Raw genomic sequence first — 24,108 nt, 5'->3', positions numbered from 1 at the left:
TGATTGAGTGTGATGTGTTCATGTTTGCTTGAGCGCGCTGACACCTTACTTGTTAGTTCAGTTAGTAAAGGAACGTTTGCAAGTTTATACGGCCAATAAAACTACCATCCCCTCTTCGTATAACTGGGTACTAACTTGCTATCGCAATCAATGCCTCGCTTCTCACGCGAAACTGCGAGTTTTTCTTTTTTTTCCCGGTTACAGCTAAGAGTACCAAGCTATTTCATAGGACACATTACCCAGCACAAAATGGACGCTTGCGCCGAAATATAACTGCAATCTATTCCAATCTTGCATTCGACAAACCGAGTATTTGCTCGTTACAGTAACTTGCTCCTTTTAAATTTCACAGAACCAATTTTCTCCTTTTCTTGCGATTCGCTTGCTGCGGACGCTGCCGAACCCCTTTCCGAGGATGTCGGCTCTAGAAATTCTCGCCTTCAGAGAAAACGTGACTTATGCAGACATGGAAACATGAGTTATGCAAGCTAAAAGCCGTATAGCTTCTTTTCCATAGGTATTCTGGGCACGAAAGTGCGCTTTCCGGACAGAAATCATAAATGTGCAAGCGCCTTGTTATTCCGGCGCCGCGTTCAGGAAGCACACAGAAGAAAAACCTTGTAAAAGCGATGTTCTTTCTCTTTTATAATGGCCGTAGTTATATGCAGCTGAAAGACAAGGGGCAACTTCGTGGCCTATTTATTTCGCTCCCGCTTACACCAAGACTTTGGTGTAAGGTAGTTCATGTGGTAGAAGGTAAGACGCAATCGCGAAAACTTCTTTTTCGCGATCACAGCCTATTGTGGTTGTGGAGATTGACGATGTATTCGCATTCGTAAAGTTATATTAGAGCGCAGCTCTTTGGCATCCGTTCCTGGGTTTCGCGTCGTCGTCGGCCTCGTAACCAGCTCCGCCCCCCTTTCATCCCCCCAGCGCTAGCAGCGACCGACTGATACCGCTGGATGCCGCTGACGCCGCTAGAGAGTCAAGATAACGTGACTGCATAGAACACCGTCGCCGCCATGCAGAAAGAGGAGGAAAGGGTCCCCCCCCCTGTATCGGCGTCAGCGGCATCAGTCAGTCGCTGCTATCTCTTCGCTCCTCCCTTTATCGTGTTGTCCGCTTACTGCGCGCGCTTCTGCCCCCATCGTTTGCCGCTGGGTGTACACGCCGCCCCCCTCCCCCCTCTTCCTGCGAGTCTCCGGTTGTCAAAGCGCCGGCTCGAACTTAATTCCTTTCTTCGCTCCTCCTCCAATGCAACCCCTGTGCGGTGGCAATCAGAGAGCCAGATCGGTGGGGATCTGTATATGTGCACCGCCCGAGCCGAAATTGCCGCTGCCGTTCGCCTTGTGCGGTGGCAATCAGAGAGCCAGATCGGTGGCGGCGGATCTGTATATGTGCACCGCCCGAGCCGAAATTGCCGCTGCCGTTCGCCACTGCGAAATTATCTGCCAGTTCTTTCTGAGCCATGAGCGAGACGACCGATGGAAGTCCTCCGTCTGCTGCTGCTGCTGCTGCTAAACGAGCTGCCAGAGCAGAGGCCCAGCGCCGTCGCCGTCAGAATCCGGAGGTGCGTGCCGCCGAAGCAGAAGCTTACCGTCGCCGCCGTCGAGATGATCCAGGAGTACGGGAAATATAAAAAAAAAAATTCTGTGATAGCGCATACATGTGTTGCTCGATTTCTTTGCCTCAATCTATCGAAAAGGTGAAACAGCTTATTTGCTGCGCTCAAATTTCGCATTAGGAAGTAACGTAATCGTCGGTAATATTTTTTTTGTTATTTTCGCCTCTTAGCTGCAAGAACCTGCAATGAAACGGGACAACGTTATCGTCATTCGTGCCAGAAAGGAAAGCCCATTACTTTTTCACTGCTGCCAAGCACTTCACTGCGCTGTCAAGCAAACCAACTTCGTAAAATGCCTGCATTAGTCATCCTATACGTACGAAACGTTGTTAACGCATCTTGCTAGCGCACCTTCGAGAAAAGTGTTTCAAAAGTATAGTCCCGTAAGTAAAGGCTACAGCGTTTGGCTGTCGTGTTGCGGTCCAAATTCTGAGGAATAACTTTGTAAAGAACGTAATACAATCTATGCGCCAAATGGAGGGCCTGCGCGGTTGCGGTTCAGAATGCTCATTCGCCAAGTGATGCCCGCGGCGTTGACACTGGATTTTCTACGAAACGGGCCCTTAAGAGAAAGCTTTAGCTCGGGTGCTCCTGTCTAAATACATGTAAAAGGCGAATTCGTTTTTCTCGGCAACCACACCACGGAACATGACGATATTTGTTGCGTTTAAAAGAAATACATAATGTAGTGACTGTTGTTTCGAATCTTTTAAGTCTTAGGAAATATTGGCAAAACTTGCAACAAATTTTCAGAAAACAAAACTATCACGTTGACAACTCTGTAAGTCAGCAATAAAAAGTGAAATCAAAATTCGGTGGATTGCATCCAATATTAAATCTAAAGCGGACAAAATTGATGTGTTAGGTATGAATTCCAAAAAATTTAACATTATGGCAATACAGCTTTTGCAGAACCCTTGTACAGAACGTAACGAACACACGTAAGATCATGATCATCATCATCATCATCATCATCATCAGCCTGGTTACGCCCACTGCAGGGCAAAGGCCTCTCCCATACTTCTCCAACAACCCCGGTCATGTACTAATTGTGGCCATGCCGTCCCTGCAAACTTCTTAATCTCATCCGCCCCCTGCTACGCTTCCCTTCCCTCGGAATCCAGTCCGTAACCCTTAATGACCATCGGCTATCTTCCCTCCTCATTACATGTCCTGCCCATGCCCCATTTCTTTTTCTTGATTTCAACTAAGATGTCATTAGCTCGCGTTTGTTCCCTCACCCAATCTGTTCTTTTCTTATCCCTTAACGTCACACCCATCATTCTTTTTTCCATAGCTCGTTGCGTCGTCCTCAAATTAAGTAGAACCCTTTTCGTAAGCCTCCAGGTTTCTGCCCCGTAGGTGAGTACTGGTCAGGCACAGCTATTATACACTTTTCTCTTGAGGGATAATGGCAACCTGCTGTTCATGATCTGAGAATGCCTGCCAAACGCACCCCAGCCCATTCTTATACTTCTGAGTATTTCCGTCTCATGATCCGGATCCGCTGTCACTACCTGCCCTAAGTAGATGTATTCCCTTGCCACTTCCAGTGCCTCGCTACCTATTGTAAATTGCTGTTCTCTTCCAAGACTGTTAAACATTATTTTTCTGCAGATTAATTTTTGGACCCACTCTTCTGCTTTGCCTCTCCAGATCAGTGAGCATGCATTGCGATTGGTCCCCTGAGTTACTAAGCAAGGCAATATTATCAGCGAAGCCCAAGTCGCTAAGGTATTCTCCATTAACTTTTATCCCCAATTCTTCCCAAACCAGGTCTCTGAATACCTCCTGTAAACACACTGTGAATAGCATTGGAGAGATTGTATCTCCCTGCCCGACGCCTATCTTTATTGGGATTTTATTGCTTTCATTATGGAGGAGTACGGTGGCTGTGGAGCTGCTATAGATATCTTTCAGCACTTTTACATACAGTTTAGTATTTTACATGGATGAGATAGTTCAAGTGGCTGAGGAGTTCTATAGAGATTTATACAGTACCAGTGGCACCCATGACGATAATGGAAGAGAAAATAGTCTAGAAGAATTCGAAGTCCCACAGGTAACGCCAGAAGAAGTAAAGAAAGCCTTGGGAGCTACGCAAAGGGGGAGGGCAGCTGGGGAGGTTGAGGCAACAGCAGATTTGTTGAAGGATACGTGGCAGATTGTTCTAGAGAAACTGGCCATCCTGTATACGCAATGCCTCATCACCTCGAGCGTACCGGAATCTTGGAAGAACGCTAACATAATCCTAACCCATAAGAAAGGGGACGCCAAAGACTTGAAAAATTATAGACCGATCAGCTTACTGTCAGTTGCCTACAAAGTATTTACTAAGGTAATCCCAAATAGAATCAGGAACACCTTAGACATCTGTCAACCAAAGGACCAGGATTCCGTAAAGGCTACTGGACAATAGACCATATTCACATTGTCAATCAGGTGATAGAGAAATGTGCCAAATATAACCAACCTTTATATATAGCTTTTATTGATTACGGGAAAGCGCTTGATTCTTTCGAAACCTCAGCAGTCATGGAGGCATTACGGAATCAAGGTGTAGACGAACACGTAAGATACAAATGGACAAATAGAATTCATCTTTTTTGAATGATCTAGTGGATGCTATTTACAGAACCACAATGTTTTCTTGAGGCAGAGCTATTGATTTGTAAACTTCCTGCTTCTATATCTTTGGAACTTGAGAATTTTCGGAATTTCTTTCAACAAAATTCAGGCTCTAAATCGGAATCCCGCTTCCAGCAGTAACTCGAATTAAACTTTGTCTCGCAAACGCAACAGATTTCACTAAAATCGGTGAAGTGGAAAAGCATTTTTGCGTTTTAGATGCATTTGAATAGGTGGCTTCCATATCGGCATCTTCACGCTATCGCGTTAGTACATGAGAGGAGTGTGGCACAAAGGAACTGGGTTTTCTGTCACAGGGGGCCCTTAACGCTATCGCGTTGGTACGTGACAGGAGTGTCGCACAAAGGAAAGACGACCCGAGAAGCTCGCGTCAACATTTACGCCGCGTCGCAGCTGCAGAATGCCAGCGCCTCCGCTATGTCCTTCGTTGCCTGTTGGATGCGGCTGAAGCGACCGCTCCCGCCTGCGGCATCGTCCCCGGATTCTCTGCGCCACGAGGCCCTTAACGCTGTAACGTTAGTACATGACAGGAGTTTTGCACAAAGGGAAGACGATCCGAGAAGCTCGTGTCAACATTTACGACGCGTCGCATGTGGGCAATGCCAGCGCCTCCCCTATTTTGCTCTACTCTGGATGCCGTAACGAGGCGTGACCCCACACAAATGCATAGCAGGATCTTCCACGTTTGTCTCCGCGCTCACCCGCAGCAGCAACGACAGTAGAGGGATGAGGTGGGGACAGTGTCAGCGAGGGAATAGAGATAGAGAAAGGAGCCAGTTGTGTGAGCGACAACGCTGCAACCAAAAATGGCGTAGAAGCCGACGGGACGAAGGCTCACATGAAGCGTCGAGCAGAGAAAGAACTACAAACACAGGCGGAGCAGGCAAGGTAAAATTTCACATCCCCACACGACTGTCGTATGCCGTCGATATATCACCGTTACATAACGTCAATAAATGCAATCAGCAGACAAAGCTTCGCTTACATCGATTCCCACAGTGCGTGGGATCTGCTTAAATTTTTTGTTCGTTCATCCATCGTTTGAGATGTGCTCAGGATTCGGGCTATCGCAGAAAGAACGCTTAGAAGGGGAATGCTGTCAACCGCCCGCGCCGCATGACATGTCTTTCAGTTAAGAAAAGTGGAAGTGCACTAGAGCCAGGCAGGTGAGTGTATTCAAGGATAAGCTCAAGGAATTTCGATGACATCAAGGATGAATACAAAGAGAGCAGGATGTTGATGCATTCGCTCTCCCCGGCTGCCACGAAGCGGCCAGAGAAAGGGTGCGTGCTCCGGGACAACGGAACTGCGGGGACAGCCGGCAAGCAGTGCAGGAACATGGGACTGCTACTCAATCGCCCAATCGTTTGTGCATTTGTTCGGGCTATTCGCTTAGATTAAAGATCATCGTCGTGTTGATTGTGGTTGCAGTTACCTCCTGGTATCCAGTTCAGATTCTGCGAGATTGTGTAGAACGGTGTTTTTTCTACATGAGAAATTTTTCAAATCATCATTGTTGGGCAGAGAGAGAGAGAGAGATGCAAAAGAGAGAAAGGCAGGGATGTTAATCAGAGTTAAAGCCTCCGGTATGTTACACTACACTAAGGGAAGGAAAGGGGGAAGTAAAGATGGAAAGAAGAACGGAGTAAAAAAGAAGCGTGGAAACAAAGGACGGGATCAGTATAGTCTTTATAATAGTCCACTGCCACAAAATATATCAACAAAGCTTTGTCCGACTTTCGATGCGACGGCAGTTCATGTTGGCATTCCAAGACTGTCTGTTCAGAAAGTGGACTGTCGTCAATTGTTGGGAAGAAAGTGCGCTAATGGAGGCCGCCATATTCTGAATCGGACGCTCCACAGGTTGTATTAATGTGCTGTGCTAGGTGTTGTGTCAGCTGCCAAGAACAGCAACGATGCCCTCGTAGGTGACCACGAAACCAGCGTTTCTGACCTACGCAGCTCAGGGGGCGAATCGGACATTTTTATTTGGAAAAGAACACGTTCGGTCGCTGCAGCGTCACAAACTGAGCGATCTGCAAAATTTATGAGAACGAGTGGGAGACAGCAGCCAATCAGCAAGTGGTGAACTTGCCAGAAGTTTACACGCCTCGTTTTTTTCCGGTTGTTTCACCCTACTACGAAAATAATTGTTTCTTCCCTTCAAAATGATTAACATCCTCATATGAAGAAAATGATGCCGAGAGCAAAGCGGAGAGCGGAGAGCAAACAGTCTTCAGTCACGCGAAAGGCCGCTGGGCGATGCGAAGGTGGGAGGGCGGGAGGGGGGGCGTTGTGCTGCAGCAGCAACTGCGTAGTTCGCGACCACGCGCAATGGGAACATGTGATCGCGCTCCAACCTCGCGCGCGCCGTATAAGAAGGAAAGCGGGGAGGCAGTGCGGGACGGAGAGAGATGGAAACGACTTCGCTTACAAGTGCGCACTTTGCACGGCCGCGCGCGTTTGTGCGCGCCGTATCTTGGGAGGGTTCTGCAGATGGCTCATACCAGTCGCGCTCTGTGTTCTCGCCGCTCTTACGTTGAAGCGATAGAGCGCAGGAAGGTCAATTGGCTCGCTACTACTGCAGCGCTTGCGCACACAGCGCCCAGGGTGTTGCAGCGAGTGTCGGCAATGATTGAGTGTGATGTGTTCATGTTCACTTGAGCACGCTGACACCATAGTTATTTCAGTTAGTAAGCGAATGTTATCAAGTTTATACCGTCATTAAAACTTCCGTCGACTCTTCGTAAGGCTGTGTACTACTTTGCTATCACAATCGATGCCTCGCCTTTCGCGAGAAACTGCGAGTTTTGTTTTTTATTTTCTTGTTACAGCTACGAGTGACACGTCATTTCATATAAAACGTTGCCTAGCCCTAGCTTGACAAATGCAGCGAAATATTACTGCCATCTATCCCTTTCTTGCATACGACAAACTTTGTATCTGCTCGGCACAGTAATACGCTCCTTTTAAGTTTCGCTGAAGCACTCGCGTCCTTTTTGCGATTAGCCTGCTTCGCACGCCATCGAACCATATTCCTAGGACGTCAGCTCTGGGGAATTCTCGTCTTCAGAGGAGTTGTGACTTTTGTACACACTGATACGTGAGTACTGCCAGCGCCAAGCCCTGTAGCTTCTTTTCCGTGGCTATTCTGGGCACGAAAGTGGGCTTTCTTTACATAAATCATAAAAGTGCATGCGCCTTGAAATTCTTGCGCCATAATCAAGAAGGACGCAAAAAGAATCTCGTGGAAGTGATTCTTTTTCTCTTCTTACATGGCCGTACTTATTTCCAGCTGAAACTCATGATGCAACTTCGTAGCCTATTTATTTCGTTCCTGCTCACCCGACGACTTTGGTGTAAAGTAGTTCGCTGTGGTAGAAGCTTAAGCGTAATCACTGAAACCCCGTTCGTGATCACAGCATTCTGCGGTTCCGAAGATTGACGAGGTACTCGCATTTGTAAAGTTATAGTCTGCTATTTTCCCCCTTACCTCAAGAACGTGTTGTGCAACAGGATAACGCTACCGCCATTCGTAACAGAAAGGAAATCCCTTGTCTATTTCACTGCCGCCGAACACTTCACTGCACTGTCAAGCAAACCATGCTCGTAAAATGCCCGCATTAGTCATTTTTATACGTGAAAAGCGTTGTTACCACAACTTCATAACACACTGTCGGGAAAAATGCTGCAAAAGTGTGGTCACGTAAGTAAATGCTAGATCGTTTCGTTGTCATGTTGCGGTCCCTCACGTTCCGGGAATTTAAGTTCTGGTCATAGCAGCAGCGCCTGTTTCACATTTTTATGCCTTCTTGTACTACACGCGTTACCGGACGATTGCCTGGTGTTGCCCAATGAAAATGGTAGTGATGGTATAGTGTGGGTAACATGTCATACGAAGCTGTCCGGCCTGTTCAGTTTCATGCCGTGACAATTCAAAAAATTACACCTAGGATGGGTATCTCCTGCCACGTTGGTCATATTTGCCACGGCCTTTTCACTTTGGCAACTCATAAAAGCTGTGCCGCTGTCTCGCGCCATATCGTGGTTCCAATACCAACGCGTGGGTGACGTGAAACCAGCTACCCATGAAATTGCTTCATCTTTCCCTAAATCACTCTCTACACAACAAGCAGTCAATGGAAAAGCTATTTATACATGGTGGGAGTAGAGTCGTACGTTCGTGCAAGCTGAACCACTTCATCAACCGCATGGTAGACAGCGCTTCCAAGGTAGAGTGTAGGCACGAGGCTGGGCTTATACTTAAGCTCGACGTTGGTGAAAGCTAGGAAGTAGAAAGTTCGCGCAAACCATCATAAAGCAGAATCGGTGGGTAGCTTAAGGGGAAAGAACAACACGACTAATGCTGAAGATGCATGTCACATTCCCATCATGTGGCAATTTGCCTTTTCGTTTAGTTTCGTTACCCTTTTCGGCATTATTTATGCATTCCAGTTAAACGTAGCATTTCTTCTGCCCTATGATTCATGCGTTATCTGGCTTCCTTATCTATATTACTTCGTATGGTTGTAACAGAAACTAGAGCCTTACGGATTCCCTTATCATTTGTGATACTGGTTGCGGAAATCCACCACCTGTTGCACAGATCCACATGAATAGAATAGATAGAGCCACGTTATCCATGATAAAAGAAAAAGAATGCGATAAGAAATGCAGGTGGTTTATCTCTGTGTTCTTGTACGCAGTATTACGCGTGGCAAATTCCCCATGAAACAATGTACTATTTGCACCCCGAAAATGAGGGCTTTGAAGCAAGTGGGGAACTTTCGTGGGAAATTGTAACCCTCTGCCTTAGAGCATTACTTTGATCTCGCCCGTGCTGAGCTGCTCGCCTACATTGCCAATGCCCGACTTCGAGAGAAGGTCCTCCTGAATGATCGCTCCCGCACAGATCGCTTCCAAAGCATTGCGTGAGCGCGGATGTAGGCTTGCTTTCTAATCCGGAGCGCGTCCTGGATGTTAATTGGTTTTCGGTCCTTGCGGAAACTGTGGAAACGCGCGCTCTTGTATAAGTACCCACGAGGCGAAATTACAGCGCTCCCGCCTTCCTAGAAGCGCGTGGGAGCACGCTATGAAGACCGGTCACGTGTAATCACTGAATCGCACGTATTTGAGGGAACGCCTGAGGCCTATGTGAATGTACACGCAGAGTACACAGTAGCCGCGTAAGCGTATTACGACGATGTGGAGTTTAGCGGTGTGGTCAATAATGTGGTGCATGTGCCGCCGACCTGTCGAGCGTGCGTGGTCGTATGATGGGAAGTTGACGCATTGCACCTAAAGGGGCGAGGACAGACAGACAGACAGACAGACAGACAGACAGACAGACAGACGGACGGACGGACGGACGGACGGACGGACGGACGGACGGACGGACGGACGGACCGACGGACGGACGGACGGACGGACGGACGGACGGACGGACGGACGGACGGACGGACGGACCGACAGACAGACAGACAGACAGACAGACAGACAGACAGACAGACAGACAGACAGACAGACAGACAGACAGATAGATAGATAGATAGATAGATAGATAGATAGATAGATAGATAGATAGATTGTTGCAGCAGTTGCAAGAGTTCTTCCGGAAATAAGTGACCCTGAAGCTCATCAGCGGGGTAAAGAGATAGACAGACAAATGGGGACGTATACGGTAGGTAAAGATACTGTAGCACAATGAACTGTGCGTGCCGGAAGAACCTGCCCTTGAGTCTGAATACGCGGGAATGTGAGCGTTGAGCACGCAGAAAAAAGTCTTCATGAGTGAGTATGGGTGAGTGCTCAGTTATTGTGCCGACCTCACAGGACTGCGTGTACCTAAATACTTGGTGCCGTTTTATTTATTTCATTAGCACATATGCCTTGAGGTAAATTCCCTGAGTTCAGAAAAAAATAAACACGAGCCGTTACCAAATCATGCAGAGTTGTGTGGCTGAAATAAAAAGAAGAAAGCTGTCTCAGTACTTGGATGCATAGCTCGATGCCTCTACTTCCAGCAATGTCGTCTGGCTTTATCGCTCCTTTGCGGCAAGAAAAGGAGGAAAAACGGAAGTGTTTATGACAGCACAATGGAGCTACGGCTGGCAGATGCGCCGCAACAGGAACCTCATTCCCGAAAAGCCAAATCAGCATCTCGACCAATCAAGTGATTGTGAATTCCCGAGCTCATGAAATGGCGGCTTAGCCCCCTTGACGACGCGATCCTTAGTGAATATTCTTTTAAAGCGAAACTATCTCTGCCTCTTCCTTTGGCCTTCCGCTGCTGCTGTGGCCTTGCACGCCGCTAACGCCGGCCACGTCGCGACGTAGCTGAAATGTACGCCGCCAACGCTGACCACGTCGGGACGTGATTGAGACGTGGCCATGTCACAAAACATAAAAGGCATGTGCGGCGGTCGGTGCTTTGTTTCACGACACGTTTATGAGCTATCAGTGTCAAAATTCCGAAGAATAACTTTGTAAATAATATAAGACGAGGTATGCGCCACCTAGAGAGTCTGCGCGGTTGTGGTTCAGAATGCTTATTCGCCAAGAGAAGCCCGCGGCTTCGACACTGAATTTCCTCCAACAGAGGTAGCTTTAGCTCGGGTTCGCCTGCCTAAATACATGTAAAAGGATTTTCATTTCTCTCAGCAAACACTGCACCGAATTTGACCATGTTTGCTGCATTCAAATGAAAAACTTGAAATCTAGCTCGCTTTGTTTTGAATTTCAGATTTAGTTTACAATTTTTATTAAAAATTGATGAATTCGCAAATTTTCAGCAAGCGATACCATCACGTTTAGAACTGTGTAACTCAGCAAGAAAGAATGATATAAAAATTCTGCCGATTGCATTTCATATTACATCCAAAGCCAACAAAGTTGATTTGTTACAATGCACGTCAAAAAATTTACCATAACGGAAATACAGCTTTTTCAGAACCCTTGTACACACGTAGCAAATTCACATAAAATACAAAGTGACAAGCAGAATTTGCCCGCTTTGAATGATCTAATGGACGCCATTTAGAGAACCACAATAACTGTTCTTGATGCAGAGGTATTAATTAGTAAAATTTGTGCTTCTATAACTTCCGACCTTTCGAACTTTTGAAAATTCTTTTAACAAAATTCAGGCCCTAAACCGAAATTCCGCTTGAAACACTCATTAGAATTTAACTGTGTCGGTCAAATGCGACAAATTTCACAAAAATTGGTGCAGTGGTTATCTCAGAAAAGCATTTCTCATTTCTAGAAGGATTTCAATTGGCGGCATTGGAGTCGGGCCCGAGCTAAAACTTCCTGTTAATCCTATCGCGTTAGTACATGACAGGAGTGTTACACAAAGGAACCGAATTTTCTTGCGACACGAGGCCCTTAACGTTATCGCGTTAGTACATGACAGGAAACCTGGAGGCTTACGAAAAGGGTTCTACTCAAATTGAGGACGACGCAACGAGCTATGGAAAGAAGAATGATAGGTGTAACGTTAAGTGATAAGAAAAGTGCAAATTGGGTGAGGGAACAAACGCGAGTTAATGACATCTTAGTTGAAATCAAGAAAAAGAAATGGGGGGGGGGACATGGCCAGGACATGTAACGAGGAGGGAAGATAACCGATGGTCATTAAGGGTTGCGGACTGGATCCCAAGGGAAGGGAAGCGTAGCAGGGGGCGGCAGAAAGTTAGGTGGGCGGATGATATTAAGAAGTTTGCAGCGACGGCATGGCCACAATTAGTACATGACCGGGGTTGTTGGAGAAGTGTGGGAGAGGCTTTTGCCCTGCAGTGGGCGTAACCATTCTGATGATGATGATGATGACATGCCAGGAGTGGGGCACAAAGGGGAGAGGAACCGAGAAGCTCGTATTAACATTTACGCAGCGCGGCATGTGCATGATGCAAGCGCCTCCTCTTATTAGTCCTCCTCCGGACCGCGTAACTAGGCGTGACACTTCACAAATGCAGTGCAGGGGCTTCCGCGCTTGTTTCCGCGCTCACCCGCAACAGCAACGACAGTAAAGGGAGGAAGTGGGGAGAATGTTAGCGAGGGAATAGAGAGAGAGAGGGAGGAGGCAGCTGTGTGAGCTACAACGGTGCAACCCAGAATGACGCCCAAGCGTGCACTTAGTGCCGATGGGACGAAGGCTCGCATAAACCGTCGAGCGGAGCAAGAAATACAAACACAAGCGCAGCAGGCAAGGAAACGGTTCGCATCACATCACGTCTGTGGTATGCCGTCAATATATCACCACCCATTGACGCCAATGAATGCGAACAGTAGACAAAACTTCGCTTACATCGATTCCCACAGAGCGTGGGATTTGCATATATTTTTGTTCGTTAATTTTCCGACATGTGCTCACGACTCATGCAATTGCAGAGAGTATGCTTATAGGGGTAATGCTATCAACAGCCCGCGCTTCGTGACATGTTTGTGAATTGAGGGACGGGGAAGCGCACCAGAGCCAGGCAGGTGAGTGTATTGAAGGATGACATCAAGGAATTTCGACAACCTGAAGGATGACATCAAGGATGACTCCAAGGAGAGCATGAAGCTAAGCATTCGCTCTCCGCGGCTGCCACGAAGTACTTCCAGGAGGGCGAGCGAAGCTGCCCAGAGAAAGAGTGCGTGCTCTCCGACAACGGAATTGCAGGGACAGCTGGCATGACGTGCAGGGATGCGGGACCGCAACTCGCTCACTCGATTGTTTGTGCGTTTGTTCGGGATTTTACCTTACATTGACGATCATCGTTGTGTTGCTTGTGGTTGCAGTGGCTCGCCGGTGTCTTGCTCAGATTCTGCGAGATCCTGTAGAACGGTTTTGCTCCTACGTGAGCGATTTCTTATATCATCATTGTAGGGCAGAGGGAGACAGATGCAAAAGAGAGAGAGGCAGGGAGGTTAATCACAGGTAAAGCCTCCGCTTTGCTACCCTGCACTTGGGGAAGGGAAAAGGGAAGTAAAGATGGAAAGAAGAGCGGAGTCAAAAAGATAGGCGTGGAAATAAAGGACGGGATCATTAATGTCTTTCTAATTGGCCACTGCCACGCAAAAAGGTCAACAAAGCTTTGTCCGACTTTCAGTGCGACGGCACTTCATGTCGGCATTCCAAATCTGTCTGTTCTGCAAGTGCTCTGCCGTCAGTTGTTCGGAAGAAAGTGTGCTAATAGAGGAAACCATATTCCGAATCTAGCTCTACAGGTTGTCTCAACGTGCTGTGCTAGATATTGGTGTCAGTTCAAAAACGGCACCTAAGCGCTTTTCGATGACCTCGATACGAGAGTGTCTGACCTACGTAGGTCAGGGGGCGAATCGGAGGTTTTTTGTTTGGAAATGAACGCATTCGGTCGCTGCTGCGTGACACAGTGAGCGAACTGCAAAATTTGTGAGAACCGGAGGGAGTCAACAGCCAATCAGCAAGTGGTCAACTTGCCGGAAGTTTACATGACGCGTTTGTCGTCTGCTTGGGGCAATCTTCTCCAAAACTAGATGTTTCTCCCATTATAATGAATAACATCCCTATATGAAGAAAATATTGCGGGGAGCAAAGCGGAGAGAGCCGAGCAAACGCGCCATCTTCCGTCGCGCGAAAGGCCGCGGGGTACGGATGGAGGGAGGCGGAGAGCCGTTGTGCTCCAGCCGCAACTGGTTATTTCGCGACTACGCGCAATGTGAACTGGTGATCGCGCCGCGTTTGTGGGCGCCGTATCTGGGAAGAGTTCTGCAGATGGCTCATACCGGTCGCGGGCTGTGGTCTCGCCACTTTTGCGTTGAAGCGATAGACAGTAAAAAAGTCAATTCGCTCGCTGCTATACTGCAGCGCTTGCTCACAGAGCGCCCAGAGTTTTCCAGCGAGTGCCGGCACTCTTTGAGTGTCATGTGTTCATGTTTGCTAGAGCGCGCTGACACCATAGTTGTTATTTCAATTAGTAAGCGAATGTTTCCAAGTTTATACAGCCAATAAAGTATTTTAGTTCAGCGTCCTTATGCTCCGCTCCGCTCCGAGTGGCCCCGCTAAGCCAAAGCGTAGCGGCGGGCGATTTTCACGTTTGAGTTATACGTTTAGCGTAGCGGAGCGGACCTTTCGTAGTTGCAGCGCCCTCTGGCCAAATTCAGGGTAATGAAAGAAAATAAAAACACCTATTCATCAGTTTTATACAGTACAACGTATATATGTGTATATATAACTTATTTCTCCGTGAAGTATCTAGACGTGTGCTTGTAATGCGTTACCGGTCCATTTTACCTAATGGAATATAAAGCGCCACCTTGGGGAACGCCACGTGACAGCCAGTGCGCTTGCTTTCTGCATCCAATCCAATCCTTTATGACGCCAACGCTAGCCAAAGCGCTCCGCAGCACGCTCCGCTCAGGCAGCTTCTCAGCGGACCGTGTTCCTCGCTCCGCTTAGCCGCTTAGCGGAGCGTACACATGCTCAAGTAAAACACTCTAATAAAACTTCTATCCCCTCTCCGTGACGCTGTGTACTAATTTGCTGTCACAATCGATGCCGCGCCTTTCGGGTGAAACTGCGAGTTTTCTGTTTTTTTATCGTGTTACAGCTACGAGTGTCATGTCGTTTCATAGGACACACCGAGTATTTGCTCGGTACAGTACTATGCTCCTTTTAGGTTTCACTGAAGAATCTTCTGCTTTTTTCCCGATTCGCTTGCTGCGCATGCTATCGAACCATTTTCTCAGGACGTCAACTCTGGGAATCATCGCCTTCAGAGGCGACGTATCTTATGTACACACTGATGCGTTAGTTGTGCTAGCTCCAAGCCGTGTAGCTTCTTTTCCATAGTTATTCTGGGCACGAAGGTGGACTTTCTGGACAGAAATCATAAAAGTGCCCGCGCCTTGAATTTCCTACGCCGCGTTTACGAATCGCACTCAACGTTGTGGATGTTATCTTTTTTTTAATGAACGTACTTATTTTCAGTTGCAACACATGATCGAACTTCGTGGCCTATTTATTTCGCTCCCGCTCGCGCGACGACTTTGGTGTAAAGTAGTTCGCTGTGGTAGAAGGTTAGACGAAATCGCTAAAACTTCCTGTTCTTGATCATAGCATTTATCGGTTCGGGAGATTGACGACGTACCCCCATTCATAAAGTTCCAGTTCGTTATTTTTGCCCCTTACCTACAAGAACGTGCAATGGAACGGGATAACGCTACCGTCGTTAGTGCCAGAAAGGAAAGCGTTTTACTATTTCACTGCTATGAAACTCTTCACTGCGCTGTCAAGCAAACCATCTTCGTAAGAAGCGTTGTTAACACATCTTGCCAGCGCACCTTCGAGAAAGAAAGCTTCAAGAGTGTGGTCACCTAAGTAAATGCTAAAGCGTTTGTTTGTCATGTTAGGGTCCCTCGCGTTCCGGGAAGCTGAATTCTGGTCATAGTAGCAGCGCCTGTTTCATTCTTTTATGCCTCCTTGTGCTACGTGCGTTACCGGATGATGCCCTGGTGTTACCCAAAAAGATGATAGTGATGATAAAGTACGGGTAATACGTCATACGAAATCGTCAGGCATGTTGTGTCTCATGCCGTTGCGCTTAAAAAAATTACACCTAGGATGTGTATCTTCTCCAACTTTGGTCATTCATGCCACTGCATTTTCACGTTGGCAACTAACAAAAGCTGTGCTGCTGTCTCGCGCCATATCCTGGTTCCAATACCAACGTCTGGGTGGCGTGAAACGAGTTACCTATGAAATGACTTCATCTTTTGCCGAATCACTTTCTACACAACAATCAGTCAACGGACAAAGTATTTATACATCCTGGGACTCGACTCGTATATTTCTGTAGGTGGAACCACTTCATCACCCGCACTCTAGACGGCGCTCCCTATGTAGAAGATAGACACGAGGGAGGGCTTATGCTTAAGCACGGCGTTGGCACTCAGCTGCAGAAAACTAGGAAGTGGAAAATTCGTGGAAAGCCATCATATAGTAGAATTGGTTGGTAGCTCAAACGAAAAGCGCAACACGAGTTATGTGGAAGATGCAGGTCAGATTCCAACCATGCGGCAATTTGTCTCTTCGTCTACTTTCGGTACCCTTTTCATCGTTATTTCTGCATCCGAGTTAAACGTAACATTTGATCTCCCATATAATTCATGCCTTATCTGGCTTCCTTTTCTGTTTTACATCGTGTTGTAAATAACAGAAGCGCGAGCCCATCGGATTCCCTCAAATGTAATACTGGTCGCGTAAATCCGCCACCGGTTGCATAGATGCACCTGACCAGACAGTACCGCGTTATCCATGATAAGATAGAAAATAAAAGAAATGCGATAAAAAATGCAGGTTGTGGACATCAATGTTCTTGCACGGTTCATTATACATGCTAAGTTCCCGATGAAACAACGTAGTATTTGTACCCCGAAAACGCGTGCATTGAAGCTGGTAGGGAGCCTTCGTAGGAAAGCGTAACCCTTCGCCTCAGAGGATTACTTTGACCTCGCACGCGCTGAGATACTCGCCCACACTGCCAATACCGGACGTCGAGCGAAGGTCCTCCTGAATGAATGCTCCTGCACAGATTGCTTTCAGAGTTACCTGCGCTAGGATGTCGGCTTACTCTCTAATCCGTAGCACGTCCTGGATGGTAATTGGTTTTCGGTCCTTGCAGAAATCGCGGAATCGTAGGTCTTGTATGAGAAGTCACGAGGTGCCATTCCAGCGCACCCGTGCCTTCGTCGTAGCGCGCGAGCATGCTTTGAAGACCGGTCACATGTAATGACTGAATCGCACGTTTTTGAAAGAACGCCGGAATCCTATGTGAATGTACAGGCAGAGCACACAGTAGCCGCGTAAGCGCAGGACGACGATGTGGTGTTTGGCGGCGTGGTCAATAAAATGGTTCACGAGCCGTGAAGCTGTGGAGTGTGCGTGGTCCTTTCATGGGGATGATTCATGGCACCAAAAGGGGCGAGGATGGACGGATGGATGGATGGACGAACGAACGGATGGACGGATGGATGGAGGGAGGGAGGGAAGGAGGGAGGGAGGGAGGGAGGGATGGATGGACCCAAAAAAAGGATAGTGATGGTATGTATCACATCACATCACATGTACATGTACATGTACATCACATGTATATGTGATAAACCAATAAAGAAAGAAAGAAAAAAAGAAAATGTGTCAATGGATGGATGGATGGATGGATGGATGGATGGATGGATGGATGGATGGATGGATGGATGGATGGATGGATGGATGGATGGATGAACGGGCGGACAGATGGATGGCTAATTGTGTGGGTGGGTGGATGGGTAGATAGATCGTTTATTGCAGCAGTAGCAAGAGTTCGCCTGGAAATGAGTCTCCCGAGAAGCTCTTCAGCGGGGTGAAGAGATAGACAGGCAAATGGGGACGTAGAAGGCAAATAAAAATATAGTAGCACAATGAACCGTACGTCCCGGAAGGATGCGCCCGTGAGTGTGAATACGCGGGAAAGTGAGTGTTGAGAACGGAAATAAAAAAAAAAATGTCTTGGTGAGTGAGTATGGGTCAGTGCTCACTTATTGTGCCGACCTCCAAGGGCTAAATGCGCCTAAGATTTTGGTGGCGTTGTCCTTATTTTATTAGCACATATCCATTGAGGTAAATCCACCGAATTTAGGAAAAAATATAAGTACGAGCCGTTACCACATAATGCAGAGTTGTGTGGTTTAAATAAAAAGGAGAAAGCTGCCACAGTACTTCAATGCATAGCTCCATGCCTCTACTTCCAACAAAGTCGTCCTCTTACCCCCGATTAAGAAATGCAGCTTAAGTAGAAGCCAATGCTTGACTTGATTTAAGTGACGCCTGGCGTTAACGTACCCCAAGATGCTCACTGCGTTTCCTTCGACGCGTTCACGATAGGCGTCATTTCGATCAAATCAAGCATGGGCTTGAAGTTAAAATTCATTTCTGCATACGGCAGTTAGTCTTCAGCATAACGACTTCATCGATTCTTTGTGGCAAAAAATAAAGAAGAAAAAGAAACGGAAGTGTTTATGGCTGCACAATGGAAGGACGACTGCCAGATGCGTCGCATCAGAAACCTCATTCGCGAAAAGCCAAATCAATATCTCGGCTAACGAAGTGGTTGCGAATAGCCGACCTCTCAAAATGGCGGCTGAGCCCCCTTGACTGCGAGGTCCTTAATGAATATTTTTAAAGCGACGCTTTCTCTGCCTCTTCCTTCGACATTCCGGTGCTGATGCTGCTGTGGTTTTGCACGCCGCTAACGCCGGCCACGCCGCGACGTGATTGGGACGTGGCCATGTCACAAAAACATAAAATGCATGTGCTGTCGGTGTTTTGTTTCATGACCTTTGTTTAAGAACTACCAGTCTCAAAATTCCGAGGAATAACATTGTAAACACTGTTAGACAAGCTATGCGCCCCATGTAGAGCCTGCGTGGTGGTGATTCAGAATCCTTATTCACCAAGCGACGCCCGCGGCCTCGACAATGAATTTCCTGCGACAGGGGCCCTTCAGAGGAAGCCTTAGCTCAGGTGCTCCTATCTAAATACATGTAAAAGGAGAACTCGTTTTTCTCAGCAACGACTGCATCAAATTTGACGAGGTTTGTTGCATTTAAAAGAAACGCTCGAGATCTAGTTATTGTTGTTTGGAGGTTTCAATTTAGGTCGTCAATATTTTATTAAAAATTGGCAAACCCGCACATTTTACGAAAACGAAACTGTCACGTTTACAACTCACCAACTCAGCAATTAAAAAAGATATCTAAATTCTGTGAATTCCACATAATATTACGTCCAAAGCGAACAAAGTGGATATGTACAATGAATGTAAAAGAATTTAATCTAATGGAGATATAGCTTTTGCAGAACCCTTGAGCACAACGTAACGAATTCACATAAGATACGGTTTGACAAACTAAATTTGTCCGCTTTGAATCATCTAATAGATGCCATTTACAGAACCACAATATCTGTTCTTCATGCAGAACTAATAAGTTGTAAACTTCGTGCGCCTATCTTTTCCGACCTTTGGAATTTTTGAAATTTCTTTTAACAAAATTATGTCTGTAAATCGAAATTCCGCTTCAAACAGTCGCTATCATTTGTCTTTGACTCGCAAACGCAACAAATTTCATTAAAATCGGTCCAGTGGTTCTTTCAGAAAAGCATTTATCCTTTTTAAATGCATTTTACAGGCGACGTTGGAGTTGGGCCCTGTTACCGTTATCGCGTTAGTACATAACAGGGGTGTGGCACAGAGGAACTGAATTTTCTGCTACACGGGCCCTTAACGCTATCGCGTTAGTACATGACAGTAATTTGGCATAAAAGGTAGACGGCCCGAGAATCTCGTGTCAACACTTACGCGTCATCGCATCTGCACAATGCTAGCGCCTCCATTATTACACCCTGCTCTCGACGCCGTTACCAGCCGTGACTCCCCACAAGCGCAGTGCAGGAGCTTCCGCGCTTGTCTCCGCGCTCACCCGCAATAGCAACGACCGTAGAGGGAGGAGGTGGGGACAGTGCTTGTGAAGGAATAAAGAGAGAGAGATAGAGGAGGCAGCTGTGTGAGCTACAACGCTGCAACCCAGAATGGCACTGAATCGTGCACTCAGTGCAGAGCAGACGAAGCCTCACATAAAGCGTCTAGCGGAGGAAGACCTACAAACACAAGCGGAGCAGGCAAGGAAAAATTTCACGTCGTGTGACGGCTGTCGTATGAAGTCAATATACCACCGCCTTTCAACGTCAATGAATGCAAACAGCAGACAAAGCTTCGCTTAGTTCGTTCTCCCCAGTGCGGTGGGATCTTATGTTTTTTGTTCATTCATCTTCCGACACGTGCTCAGGATTCGGGCTACTGCAGAGAGAACGCCTAGAAGGGGAATGCTGTCAAAAGCCTGCACTTCGTGACATGTTTGTTGATTAAGGGAAGGGGAAGTGCACTAGAGCCAGGGAGAGGAGGGTATTGAGGGATGACATCAAGGAATTTCCATGACCTGAAGGATGACATCAAGGATGAATCCAAGGAGAGCAGGAAGTTCATGGATTCGCTCTGCACGGCTGCCACAAAGTACTTCCAGGAGGGCGAGGGAAGACGTCCAGAGAAAGGGTGCGTGCACTCCGACAACCGCATTGCGGGGGCAGCCGGCAAGCAGCGCAGGGACGCGGTACTGCGACTCGTTCGTCCAATCGTTTGTGCATTTGTTCCGGCTGTTCGCTTACATTGACGATCATAGTCGTGTTCCTTTTGGTTGCAGTGACTCGCTGGTATCCTGCTCTGATTCTGCGAGATCGCGTAGAACGGTGTTGTTTCTACGGGACCATTTTTTTAAACCATCATTGTTGGGCAGAGAGAGAGAGAGATGCAATTGAGAGAAAGGCAGGGAGTGTAATCAAAGCTAAAGCCTCCGGTTTGCTACCTTGCACTAGGAAAAGGGAAAGGGGAAAGACGTAACAAAGAACGCAGCCAAAAAGAAAGGCGTGAAAAAAAAAAGAACAGGATCATTATAGTCTTTCTAATAGGCCACTGCCACACAAAAACGTCAAGGAAGCTTTGTCCGACTTTCGGTGCGACGGCAGTTCATGTCGGCATTCCAAGACTGTCTGTTTTGAAAGTCGGCTGTTGTCAATTGTTGGGCAGGAAGTGCGCTAAAGAAGCCAGCAATATTCTAGACCTGGCTCTACAGGTTGTCTTAACGTGCTGTGTTAGGTGTTGGTGTCAGCTGCCAAAAACAGCAGCTAAGCGCTTTTCGAAGACCTCGAAACCAGTGTGCCTGACCTACGCTGGTCAGGGGACGAATCGGAGGTGTTTCTTTGGAAAAGAGCGCATTCGGTCGCTGCAGCGTGACAAAGTCACCGATCTGAAAATTTGTGAGAGCGGGTGGGAAAGAGCAGCCAATCAGCAAGTGGTGAACTTGCCGCAAGTTTACAGGCCTCCTTTGTCGTCTGCTTGGGGCAATCTACTACAAAATTAAATGTTTCTCCCCTTATAATGAATAACACCTTTATATGAAGCAAACGCGCCGTCTTCCGTCGCAAGAAAGGCCGCAGGGGGTAGAAGGAGGGAGGGCGGGGCGGCGTTGTGCTCCGGCAGCAACTGCGTATTTCGCGACCGGGCGCAAAGGGAACTGGTGATCGCGGCTCAACCTTCGCGCGCCATACAAGGAGGTAAGCGGGGAGGCAGTGCGGAACAGAGGGGGATGGCAACGACTCCGCCTACAAGTGCGCACTTTGAACGGCCGCGCAGGTTTTTGCGCGCCGTATCTTGGAAGGCTTCTGCAGATGGCTCGTACCAGTCGCGCGCTGTGTTCTCGCCGCTCTTGCGTTGAAGCGATAGACCGCTGTCACTTCGCTCCCTGCTGCTGCAGTGCTTGCTCACAGAGCGTCCAATATTTACAGCGAGATTCGGCACACAATGAGTGTGATTTGTTTATGCTTGCTTGAGCGCGCTGACATCATGGTTGGTAATTCAGTTAGTAAGCTAATATTTCCAAGTTTATACGGCTAATAAAACTTCTATTCCCTCTACTTATAGCTGTCTACAAGTTTGCTATGGCAATCGAAGCCTCGCCTTTCAGGCGAAACTGCGCAATCTCTTGTTTTTCCTGGTACCGCTACGAGCACGACGTCATTTCATAAGACAATTTACCCAGCACCAACATGATGGTTGCAGCAAAATGTAACTGCAACATATCACATTTTCGCATTGGACCCACCTAGTATTTGGTCGCTACTGTAGCATGCTCCTTTTTAAGTTTCACCGAAACAATTGTCTCCTGTTTGCGATTCACTTGGTGCGCACGCTGTCGAACCATTTCCCGACGGCCTCAGCTCTGGAAATCCTCGACTCCGGAGGAGACGTGACTTGTGCTCACACTGGTACGTGAGTTGAGCTGGCGACAAGCTGTGTAGCTTCTTTTCCATAGTTATGCTGGGCACGAAAGTGGGCTTTCTGGATAGAAATCATAAAAGTGAAAGCGTCTTGAAATTCCGGCGCCGCGTTCACGAAACGCACAGAAAAGCAAAATCTTGTGGAAATGATGTTCTTTTCTCTTTCTAAATGGCCGTAGTTATCTTCAGTTGAAAAACACGATGCAACTTCGCGGCCTATTTATCTCGCTTCCGCTCACGCGACGACTTTGGCGTAAAGTAGTTCGCTGTGGTGCAAGGTTAGACGCAATCGCGGAAACAACCTGTTCGTGATCACAATATTTTTGGGTTCTGGAGATTGAGGACGTACTCGCATTCGTAAGGTTATAGCTTGTTATTTTCGCCCTACTACCTATAAGAATGTGTAGTGCAATGGGATAACTCCACCGTCATTTGTACCAGAAAGGAAAGCCTTTTAATATTTTACTGCTACCAAACACTTCATTGCGCTGTCAAGAAAACCAACTTGGTAAAATGCCGGCATTGGTGATTTTTATACGCGAGAAGCGTTGTTAATACAACTTGCTAGTACACTTTCGGGGATAATGCTTCAAAAGGGGGGTCACGTAAGTATATGCTAGAACGTTTGGTTGGCATGTTGCCATCCCTCGAATTCGGGGAATTTGAATGCTGGTCATAGTAGCAGCGCTTTTTTTTTCATTTTTGATGCATCATTGTGCTACGCACGTTACTGGACGGTGTCCTGGTGTTGCCCAAAGAAAATGATAGTGATGATATAGTATGGGTATTGATATAGTCTGGGAATTGTCCGGCCTGTCGGGTGTCATGCTGCCGCGCTTTAAAAAATTACACCTAGGATGTGTATCCTAGGTGTAATTCTGCATGTTGCAGTTTTTTTCAGTTTGGCAACTCACAAAAGCTCTGCTGCTGTCTGGCGCCTTATCCTAGTTCCAATACCAACACGTGGGTGACGTGAAACCAGTTACCCATGAAATTGCTTCATCTTAACCCAAATCAATGTCTACACAACAAGCAGTCAACGGACAAACATATCTATTCATTATGGGACTCGATTCGTACGTTCCTGGAGGCGGTAACACTTCATCAGTCGCATGGTAAACAGCGCTTCCAAGGCTGAAGGTAGGTACGAGGGAGGGTTTATACTAAAACTCGACGTTGGCACTGAACTGGAGAAAACTAGGAAGTGGAAAGTTCACGGGGAACCATCGTCAAGCAGAATCGATGGATAGCTCAAGGGAAAAGCACAACACGAGTAATGCGGAAGATGCAGGTCAGATTCCCACCATGTGGCAATTTACCATTTCGTCTACTTTCGTTACCCTTTCCCGCGGTATTTCTGCATTCCAGTTAAATGTAGCATTTGATCTGGCCTATGATTCATGTTTATCTGGCTTCCTTATCTGTTTTACTTCGTTTAGTTGTAACTAACAGAAACTCAACCCCTCGGATTCCCTTATCATTTGTGATACTGGTTGCGGAAATCCATAACCTGTTGTACAGATCCACGCGAATAGATGGAGCCGCGTTATCCGTGACAAGAGAAAAAAATAAATGTGATTAGAAATACAGGTGGTGTATCTCTGCGTTCTTGTACGCAGTGTTACACGCGGCAAATTCCCGATAAAACAATGTAGTATTTGTACCTTGAAAACGAGTACTTTGAATCAGGTTGGGAACTTTCGAAGGAAACCGTAACCCTTCGCCTCAGAGGGTTACTTTGATGTCGCACGCGCCCAGGTGCTCGCGTACATTTCGAATGCGGGACGTCGAGCGAACGTCCCCCTGAATGACCACTCCCGTACTGATTGCTTCTGAAGCATTGCATGCGTTCGCATGCCGGCTTACTTTATAGTCGGGAGCACGCCCTGGATTTCTATTGGCTTTCGGTCCTTGAGAAAATTGCGGAAACGCGGGCTCTTCTACA

The 24,108-nt window shown here is 47.2% G+C and overlaps 1 protein-coding gene across 1 annotated transcript in view; it reads left to right on the top strand.

The window, feature by feature from the left end:
- The window catches only part of LOC142563558 (uncharacterized), a 142,484-nt gene that overhangs the window by 55,859 nt on the left and 62,517 nt on the right, over window positions 1-24,108 (top strand). The gene's annotated exons all lie outside the window — the stretch shown is intronic.

This window comes from Dermacentor variabilis, chromosome 11, assembly GCF_050947875.1.
Source record: "Dermacentor variabilis isolate Ectoservices chromosome 11, ASM5094787v1, whole genome shotgun sequence".
Classification (NCBI taxonomy): Eukaryota; Metazoa; Arthropoda; class Arachnida; order Ixodida; family Ixodidae; genus Dermacentor; species Dermacentor variabilis.
The sequence above is the reverse complement of the archived record's forward strand: the minus strand, read 5'-3'. Positions and strand labels throughout refer to the sequence as shown.